We start from the raw sequence: 11,275 nt of genomic DNA, 5'->3' as shown, positions 1-11,275 counted from the left end.
GGTCTTACACATAATCACAATACAATGCCAATGTTCCAGACATGGTCTTACATGTAATCACATCTCGATAACCTAATGTCATGACATTCGTATCCTATACTATTCTTAAGATTCGTACAAGACTTTCGAATGTCGTAACTCTGTAGATTCTTTCTCATAATTGCTCGTTCAACATTTATAACAATTAAATGACAAATAAACACATATAATTCAATTTAAAGACAATTATTTGCAAATAAACTTACCTCGTATATATACTGAACGGATCGGATCGACTACTCGACAACTTTTGATTTCCCCTGATCTAAATCTGATTTCTTTTGTGCTTGGTCTATATATATTCAAAATTAATCCATTTAATCACCAAATCAATCAATTTCATCCACAAACACATATTTAAGCTAATTTGCACTTTGGCACTAAAGTTCCACATTTATTCAAATTAATTTTTATTTCACAAATGCACAAAATTCATAAAATTTAAGGACAACCCATGCTAGCCAAATTTTGTATAGCTTCATAGCAGTCTATATTTTCATTTATTTCACACTTTTAGCCACAACATTTCACGTTTTCTCAATTTAATCCCTAATTGACATTTTCCCTCAAAATCACTTAACAAAACTTGATAATCTAGCATTTATGTAATATCCTGATTTTGGGCCTAGTCGGAATAGTGGCTTCGTGACCACAAAATACGAGATAGAAATAATTATTTTATGATTATTTTAAGGTCTATGATATGATTGCATGATTGTGTGAAAATTTCGTGAAGAAATTTTATGCATAAAGTGCTTAAATTGAAATTAGGGACTAAATCGAATAATTTGCAAAACTTGCATTCTAGAAGTTTCTAGTATGAAATTGTTTTTAAATATTAATTAGGAGGTCTTAAAGAGCAATTTTACCAATTTCTAAGTCTATGGACAAAAATTAGGACATGGAAGGAATTTTGGAAAGTTTAGTAGTAAGGGCATTTTGGTCATTTAGGGTAAAATGAATTAAAATACAAAATTAAAAGCCAATTTTGCTCATCTTCAACCCCATGGCCGAATATAGCAAGGAGAAACCATGGCTAGGGTTTTCAAGCTTCCAAGCTCGATTGTAAGTCCGTTCTAGCCTCGTTTTAATGATTTTTACGTTTTGGAGTCCGGTAGCTCGATTTAGCTTATGCTAGCAATAATTTAACCTAGGGTTTATATTTGGAAAAATACCCATAGGTGAAATTTGTGTATTTTGGTGTTTTATGATAGAATATGAGGTTTTAAATTATGTTAGACAACTTGTGCTACTCGGTTTTAAGTGAAAACGAGCAAAAGGGCTTAATCGGTAAAAATACCTAATAGTCATAAGTACATGTTAGAGTGAGAATTTGATGTTGCCATAGAAGGAAAAATGATCAGCATGTCATAAAACATAAGAAAATAGGCTGAATTTTAATTTACGAGCTTTGGGGAAAAAGTGTAAATATGCAAAAGTTTAGGGCAAAATTGTAATTTTTCAAAAATATGATTTTGGGTCAATTTGAATAATGTGAGTCCTAATTAGACTATATTTTAAATGATAGAGCAAGGAAAACTGAAATTCAGGCTAAAATGGGGAAAATACCAAGTTGTGGACGAAATGGTAAAATAGCCATTTTCAGCATACGAGGTAAGTTCATATGTAAATGTTGGTAACATAGTTATTATTTTAAATGTTTTAATGTTTTTTAAATGATATGATAATTATTATGAAATATTATACTTATGATAATTGTTTGATAATATGTTAAATTATGTGATATACTTGGAAAATGTGAAATACTACCGAGTATCGGTATCGGCATTCCGTAGAAGATGGTTGAGACACATGATTGGGAAAAAGGTCCGTTGAACCTTAGGAATGGATTAGGATACAAGTGACATGTCACTGGGATATTTGGGCATCCGAACTCGTTGAGTTGAGTCCGAGTTCACTTATGGATGCGAGCGTCGAACTCGTTGAGTTGAGTCCGAGTTCGTGAGATGTAACTAGGCATCCGAACTCGTTGAGTTGAGTCCGAGTTCACTTATGGATGCGAACGCCGAGCTCGTTGAGTTGAGTCCGAGTTCACTTATGGGCGGGTTACATGGTAGCTTGGCTACATATGTGGCACTTATGTGCAAACTTTCCATGTATCCGAATTATATTCGATGTGTTCAACGGGTAAAGTTCTACTCAAATGGAGGAATACTTAAGATGAAAGGGACGTATTGGTAAGTGTTGTGAAATGGATACTTTGAACAGGTATGTACTTAACCCTCGGGTTGAAAACTCGATATAACAACAATATGGTAAGATGATAAATGAAAAGGTGATATGAATGTCTTGGTGATGATTATGCAAATGATGTTTTATGTTTGCTTATATGGTTATGTTACTTGCTATTTGCATGTGAGCTTACTAAGCATTTATGCTTACTCCTCCTTTTCATTCCTTGTAGTGTTGACAAGCCAGCTCGAAAATCGGAACGGTCGGAGGCACGCCACACTATCCGTATACCATCTTGGCATAATGGCTTGTATATTTTGAGTATGGCATGTATAGCATTATAATCATTTTGTATATATGGTCTTATGATATGGTTATTGAGTGGTATGGAAATAGAAATGCTTGGTAATGATTAGCCATTGGAATGGCTAATCATGATCATATTTGGTATTATGTATGTCAAATTGCTAGCTAATCCATGGAAACCATGAAATAGGTAAAATTTACCATAAAATAGATTCAGACAACAGCAGTGACGTGAGTTTGAAAAATCACTAAAAATAGTAGAAATATAATTAAATAATGAATAAGTTATGGAATCGAAGCTTGATGAGTCTATTTTCATATGGAATAAGCAAAACAGGTATATGAGCTATATTTTATGAGATGTTTAAATTTTTGTGAAACAGGGCCAGAGCAATTTCTGGATCCCCTGTTCTGAATTTGGAAATTCACCATAAATTTTACAAAGATAATTAGAAGTCATGCTTTATATGTAAAGATTCCTTATTGAGTCTAGTTTTATTAGAGATAAACGGCATAGTCATTAAAGCTCTGTACAGGGAGATATCTGATTCGTAATACACACAGGTCAGAGTAGTTGAGCCCTAAAATAGGGGAGACTTTAACTAATAAACTGTACTAATTGGCCCAACCAAAAATTCTAGAAAAAAATTAGCAGATATATATATGAGTCTAGTTTCAGGAAAAATTTACGGAATTGGATTTCGAGTTTCGTAACTCGAGATATGATTTTTAAAGCGACTGTGATGCAGTTAGCCAGCTTGTCTGGAAATTTTAAAATGAATTGTATGAGCTGTTTAATTAACGAATTAAGTCCGTTAACACCTCGTGTTCGACTCGGAAACGGTCTCGGTGCGGGTGTTACATTTAGTGGTATCGAGCAGGTTTAGTCGGTTCTCGGACTAACCTAGCATGTGTAAAAGTTTAGCTATACATGCCAACGATCCGTGATAGTGTGATATCTTCCGACGCGTATGAGTACCGTCTTATTTAGAGTGGTACTCTCCAACCGAAGCTGTGCCGACCATGTTCACGGTTATGTGAAGGTATTTGAGTAAAGTTATGATTATGATAAGTCTCGGTTCAGAAAAGTATGAATAAAAGTTTATGATACATATGTGATAATATGTGAGATGAAAGTTCATGTTGTGATAAATATCCATATTTGCTTAATGCTCATACGATGTAGTGTATGTGGCTTACTTGATAAGATGAACGGAATAAATAGAAAGTAGTAGAGGTATGAATAAAGGTCATAATATCATAATACGAATGAAAATGTCCTTGTCTTGATTGGACGTTGAATGTTGATGAATGTTAATGATATACAATTTTTTATGAGATAAAGGATTATAATGAAATGAACTTATCTATGTTAAATTCTTTGGATGAATTGTATGATTGTAATGATATGTACATGATGATGAACGAAATGAAAGTTGTGATTGTGATGCAAATATCTATGTTTGTTTGGCCTTATATAATGTCATGAGCATGAATTAATTTAATTAAATGAATGGATAAGTAAAGTGTCTAGAAAACATAGAATGTATGCATAAGTATATTGTCTAAATGGGACAATAGGAAAATTGGTGTAAGCCAACATGAATGAATGACATGATTTTGATGATGTTACTATGATGATGGAAGTTGTGTCATATGTGTATGTATAAGAAAGTCGAGTCGAGGTCCTACAACCCTCCCCTTACCAAAGTGGTACTTATAATGGAATTTCATGAGATTTGTATTGAATAAGTTTCGGTTGAGAACCCAAAGAGTTCAAAGTGATAGAATAATTATAAGTATGATTCGAGATTGAAAATGAGCTGATAAGTAAAGTCGAGCCAGAAAGTATCGGATTGATATAAAGATTATTGGAATTATGCATCTGTCCCGATTAGAGAAGGAATTCTCTTTGGTAAATCGAATTACTCAAGTGCAAGGTCGAGAAAAGTGTAAATCGAAATTTATTTGAACTGACATTCTTTAGTGAATGATTTAATATGAAATTTGTGACGCAGAACTAGTTGGGGAAATGATATTTCAAATGTGAATTATCCGAGTGTGACAGTTATGACCGATGATTTAGCGATCTCTTTTGAGATGTTCTATGTGTTCACCCGTTCTCGTAAATATTTTTATGGCTATTGATCTTGAAGAAATTCTTGTTATATGGGAATGTCTTCTAATTTTGGTGTTGGATGAAAGCATTGGTAGTCTGACTAGTTTATAATTTATATTGCTCTATTTCATTGGGTATTCTATTTCATTTCGTCTGATAAGAATTGATGAGAGAATTCATATGATATTATGATTCTGTTTCTTCTACTTGATGCTTCATCTAATATATATGTATGGGAAGATATATTGATCTTGTTATATTTGATTTCAGTGGGATTAAATGATGTTTTCTTTTGGACTTTCTTTCTTTGAAGAATTATCGAGGATTCGTATTTTCTCTATGAATTTGGTTTTCGATTCTCGGCATAGTATCGTATCTTGGGTTTCTTTATCCCGGATCTCTTTATTCGGATTTCTTTATTCGGGTTTTCTATCTTGGATTTCTTTATTCGGTTTTCTTGTTATCTTTGTTCCATAATTTGTCAATTACGACTCATGTTCGAAGTGGGTTCTGCAGCCCATGATAATCATGTCAAATATGACTATACTTCTAATTTGATCTTGGTAATGTGGTGATTTTAGTATTGGGATTTTTTCTAATTTCTATGTAAGGATTTGACATCAGTAAAGGCATAGGTGATAAAAGCGCGAGTTTTAGTCGGTATGGTAAATTATTTATTTGAAAGATTTCATGTGACAATTATGTCAGGATTATTTTCCCAAGTCTGATAATAGAATTTCATTTTGTACGGATAAAAGAGTAAATAGTTTGAACGAGAAGTGTATATTTAATAGAAAGAGTTGAATATTAGTTTAAGTCACTACGAATGATAAGGTTTCCATCTTGTGAAAGCTGAAAAGTTTATTACATGTTGACAGAGTTCGGATAGATGAGAATATTGGTAACCAAGCGTCGAACTAGACTAGTCTACATTGAGCAAAGACTTCGACTTTCAAGAATGTATTGTTGTATGAATTGTGATGTGTTTCAAGACGGTGAGGTAATGTGATAGTTTAGAGCATCCGATGTTACATAAAATCGGAGTTGTTAAAGGGGTTAAAGCGGCGTTGGGATCTATCAAAATTATCCTTGTCAATGTTGATATTGGGATGGAAATGAGAAGGATTATTCTTGAGGCCATATCAGAATTATTTCTATGGCGGAAAGAGGAAAATGTGATGTATCCTATTGTTAAATGTTTGGCGAGATCTATAAATCACATCTGTATTGAATGAATTCCTACTCATCAGATTCATGGAATTTCAGGTCTCTTTGATTGTTGGATTTCTTGGAATTCCGGTCTCCATTAAATCAAGTTGAGATCCGGGTTTTATGTCATGATATCATGGGAAATTGAGAAGGGTTGAAAATTTAAGAACAGTTGAGAGTTGAGACTGTAAGCTTTTAGATCATATGAGAAATTGAAGAGATGTATTGGAGGTACAGTCTAAGTGCAAGTTCTTCGGCACCAAATATGAGATTAAAAGTGAAGACCACTTTTCTGGTAAGATTTTCGGGGACGAAAATCCCTGAAGGGGGGAAGAGTTGTAATATCCTGATTTTGGGCCTAGTCGGAATAGTGGCTTCATGACCACAAAATACGAGATAGAAATAATTATTTTATGATTATTTTAAGGTCTATGATATGATTGCATGATTGTGTGAAAATTTCGTGAAGAAATTTTATGCATAAAGTGCTTAAATTGAAATTAGGGACTAAATCGAATAATTTGCAAAACTTGCATTCTAGAAGTTTCTAGTATGAAATTGTTTTTAAATATTAATTAGGAGGTCTTAAAGAGCAATTTTACCAATTTCTAAGTCTATGGACAAAAATTAGGACATGGAAGGAATTTTTGGAAAGTTTAGTAGTAAGGGCATTTTGGTCATTTAGGGGTAAAATGAATTAAAATACAAAATTAAAAGCCAATTTTGCTCATCTTCAACCCCATGGCCGAATATAGCAAGGAGAAACCATGGCTAGGGTTTTTCAAGCTTCCAAGCTCGATTGTAAGTCCGTTCTAGCCTCGTTTTAATGATTTTTACGTTTTGGAGTCCGTAGCTCGATTTAGCTTATGCTAGCAATAATTTAACCTAGGGTTTATATTTGGAAAAATACCCATAGGTGAAATTTGTGTATTTTGGTGTTTTATGATAGAATATGAGGTTTTAAATTATGTTAGACAACTTGTGCTACTCGGTTTTAAGTGAAAACGAGCAAAAGGGCTTAATCGGTAAAAATACCTAATAGTCATAAGTACATGTTAGAGTGAGAATTTGATGTTGCCATAGAAGGGAAAAATGATCAGCATGTCATAAAACATAAGAAAATAGGCTGAATTTTAATTTACGAGCTTTGGGGAAAAAGTGTAAATATGCAAAAGTTTAGGGGCAAAATTGTAATTTTTCAAAAATATGATTTTGGGTCAATTTGAATAATGTGAGTCCTAATTAGACTATATTTTAAATGATAGAGCAAGGAAAACTGAAATTCAGGCTAAAATGGGGAAAATACCAAGTTGTGGACGAAATGGTAAAATAGCCATTTTAGCATACGAGGTAAGTTCATATGTAAATGTTGGTAACATAGTTATTATTTTAAATGTTTTAATGTTTTTTAAATGATATGATAATTATTATGAAATATTATACTTATGATAATTGTTTGATAATATGTTAAATTATGTGATATACTTGGAAAATGTGAAATACTACCGAGTATCAGATATCGGCATTCCGTAGAAGATGGTTGAGACACATGATTGGGAAAAGGTCCGTTGAACCTTAGGAATGGATTAGGATACAAGTGACATGTCTTTGGGATATTTGGGCATCCGAACTCGTTGAGTTGAGTCCGAGTTCACTTATGGATGCGAGCGTCCGAACTCGTTGAGTTGAGTCCGAGTTCGTGAGATGTAACTAGGCATCCGAACTCGTTGAGTTGAGTCCGAGTTCACTTATGGATGCGAACGCCTGAGCTCGTTGAGTTGAGTCCGAGTTCACTTATGGGCGGGTTACATGGTAGCTTGGCTACATATGTGGCACTTATGTGCAAACTTTCCATGTATCCGAATTATATTCGATGTGTTCAACGGGTAAAGTTCTACTCAAATGGAGGAATACTTAAGATGAAAGGGACGTATTGGTAAGTGTTGTGAAATGGATACTTTGAACAGGTATGTACTTAACCCTCGGGTTGAAAACTCGATATAACAACAATATGGTAAGATGATAAATGAAAAGGTGATATGAATGTCTTGGTGATGATTATGCAAATGATGTTTTATGTTTGCTTATATGGTTATGTTACTTGCTATTTGCATGTGAGCTTACTAAGCATTTATGCTTACTCCTCCTTTTCATTCCTTGTAGTGTTGACAAGCCAGCTCGAAATCGGAAACGGTCGGAGGCACGCTCACACTATCCGTATACCATCTTGGCATAATGGCTTGTATATTTTGAGTATGGCATGTATAGCATTATAATCATTTTGTATATATGGTCTTATGATATGGTTATTGAGTGGTATGGAAATAGAAATGCTTGGTAATGATTAGCCATTGGAATGGCTAATCATGATCATATTTGGTATTATGTATGTCAAATTGCTAGCTAATCCATGGAAACCATGAAATAGGTAAAATTTACCATAAAATAGATTCAGACAACAGCAGTGACGTGAGTTTGAAAAATCACTAAAAATAGTAGAAATATAATTAAATAATGAATAAGTTATGGAATCGAAGCTTGATGAGTCTATTTTCATATGGAATAAGCAAAACAGGTATATGAGCTATATTTTATGAGATGTTTAAATTTTTGTGAAACAGGGCCAGAGCAATTTCTGGATCCCCTGTTCTGAATTTGGAAATTCACCATAAATTTTACAAAGATAATTAGAAGTCATGCTTTATATTTAAAGATTCCTTATTGAGTCTAGTTTTATTAGAGATAAACGGCATAGTCATTAAAGCTCTGTACAGGGAGATATCTGATTCGTAATACACACAGGTCAGAGTAGTTGAGCCCTGAAACAGGGGAGACTTTAACTAATAAACTGTACTAATTGGCCCAACCAAAAATTCTAGAAAAAAATTAGCAGATATATATATGAGTCTAGTTTCAGGAAAAATTTACGGAATTGGATTTCGAGTTTCGTAACTCGAGATATGATTTTTAAAGCGACTGTGATGCAGTTAGCCAGCTTGTCTGGAAATTTTAAAATGAATTGTATGAGCTGTTTAATTAATGAATTAAGTCCGTTAACACCTCGTGTTCGACTCCGGAAACGGTCTCGGGTACGGGGTGTTACAATTTATCTTCCATTTTTCATCATCATCTATCACAAAGCTCAAGCATTCATCAATGGCATTTCACAAAATCATCAACAAATCCAAAAATTAAAGTACGAGTTAGCTAGTACTCAATACAACGATCACAAAAACATAAAAATCATCAAAAACTGAACAAAAATCACATACCAATTGAAGCTCACAAGTGTCGAATGTTCAAGCCCTATTTTAGTTTCTTCTTCTTCTTTGTTATTTCCGGCTAAGGATGATAAAAGATGAAAGAAAACTTAATAACCAAATTACTATTTTAACCATTAATTAAAACATTACAATTCACATAATTCAAGGCCATTTATGTACATACTATCAATGGACTAATTACTTCATAAGGACCTCACATTTAACAAACCATAGCAATTAGGAACTTTTAACTTATACCATGCTACTTTTGCATTTTACGCAATTAAGTCCTTTTTCTCAAATTTAGCTATTAAACGATAAAATTAGCTCACGAAATTTTCATACAAATATATTCACATGTTGTAATTACCAAAAATAATATTAAAATAATTTTTTAACCTCAGATTTGTAGTTCTGAAACCACTATCCCGGTTTAGCTAAACTGGGTCATTATGAAAAATCCTTAAAGGGGAGAGTTGTATGACTCATTTTTCAAGTGAAATCGAACGATGGTTTTGGGACCTAAATCAAACCCAAAAATAAAATTTATTTTTATTTTATTAGATGTTCCGTATTATGATAGACATGTCGTGTGAAAATTTTGACAACGAAAATTTTTTCAATTAAGTGTTTAATTACAAGAAGGACTAAATCACATAAAATGTGAAAGTTGGATTCTAGTAGCTATAAGGATTAAATAGCTATGGAATTCAAATCTAGAGGTCCTTATATGGTAATTAGACCATTAAAGAAAAGTATGTAGATTTTTGGCTACTCATCCATGGAAAAATTAGAAAAGAGTAGGAACTAAATTGGAAATTGAAATAATAAATTAATTAAAAGATAAATTGAAATAATTAATTAATTAAAAGATGATAAAAAGAAAATATCATCTTATTTTGCCATCTTCAACCCCAAAATTTTATGGAAACCCTAGGGGAGAGAGAATAAACTTTCAAGGCTTAATTGGGTAAGTTTTCTTGTCCTGTTTTTAGTAATTTTGATATTTTTAAAACTGAGATCACTTAAACTATCTATTTGGGGGATTAATTTGAAAAGTCAAAGTACAGAAAATGGGTCCTGGATGTATATCCTAAAAATTAGAAATTTATGGTAGAAAATTAAAGGTTGTTGATAGATAAACAACTTTTTCAAAGTGATTTTTGATGGAAATATGATTTAGGGACTAAAATATAAACTTGTAAAATTGAAGAAAAATTCTAAATTTTTATGAATTAAAGTGCTGTAAAATTTGTAATGGGATTAGGCTTGGAATAGGGGGTAAATTGCACAAGTTTCATTTTTCGAGCCTAGGAACGAAATCAGAATTTAAGAAAAACTTAGGGGCAAAATGGTAATTTTGACTAGGATGTAAATTGAGTCCATTTAAATATGAAATGTGTGAAATAGATGATTAAATTCATTTATATAGATTCAGACAACACTAATTTGAGGTTAGATCGAGGAAAAGAAAAGGTTTTGGATTAGTAGATTTCTAACACTAACAAGTGTCGAGGTAAGTTCGAGTAACTTAACCGGCCATGTAAATATGTTTAATTGAATGTTGTGTTGTATGGGATGTGACTTCTATTGATGTACATTACTTGAATGCTATAATGAGAAATTTAATAGATGCTTGATATGGCGAAAAAGGGTTAAGTTGTAACGCCCCCACGCCCGAAACCGTCGCCGGAGTCGAGCTTGAGGGGTTACCGAACATAATTTATCAAATTAAGAACTTCAAATCATTTGTTTCTACATTCACAGCTTTCTAGCTACCCGCGTCACAGTTACAAGAAAAATCATATCTTGAGTTACGAAACTCAAAATCAAGATCCGTAAATTTTCCCTGAATCTATACTCATATATCTATTTACTAATTTTTTTCTAGAATTTTTTTATTGGGCCAATTAGTACAGTTTATTAATTAAAGTATCCCCTGTTTCAAGGTTTGACTGCTCTGACCTCTGTGTATTATGAATTAGATATATCTCTATAAAAAATTTCAATGACTATGAGGTTTGCTTTTATTAAAACTAGACTCAATAAGGAATCTGTACATATAAATAAAAACTTCTAATTATTTTAGTAAAATTTATTATGAATTTTTAAAGTCAGAATAGGGGATCCAGAAATCACTCTAGCC

This window comes from Gossypium arboreum, chromosome 11 (genome assembly GCF_025698485.1).
Source record: "Gossypium arboreum isolate Shixiya-1 chromosome 11, ASM2569848v2, whole genome shotgun sequence".
Classification (NCBI taxonomy): Eukaryota; Viridiplantae; Streptophyta; class Magnoliopsida; order Malvales; family Malvaceae; genus Gossypium; species Gossypium arboreum.
This window is presented reverse-complemented; position numbering follows the sequence as displayed.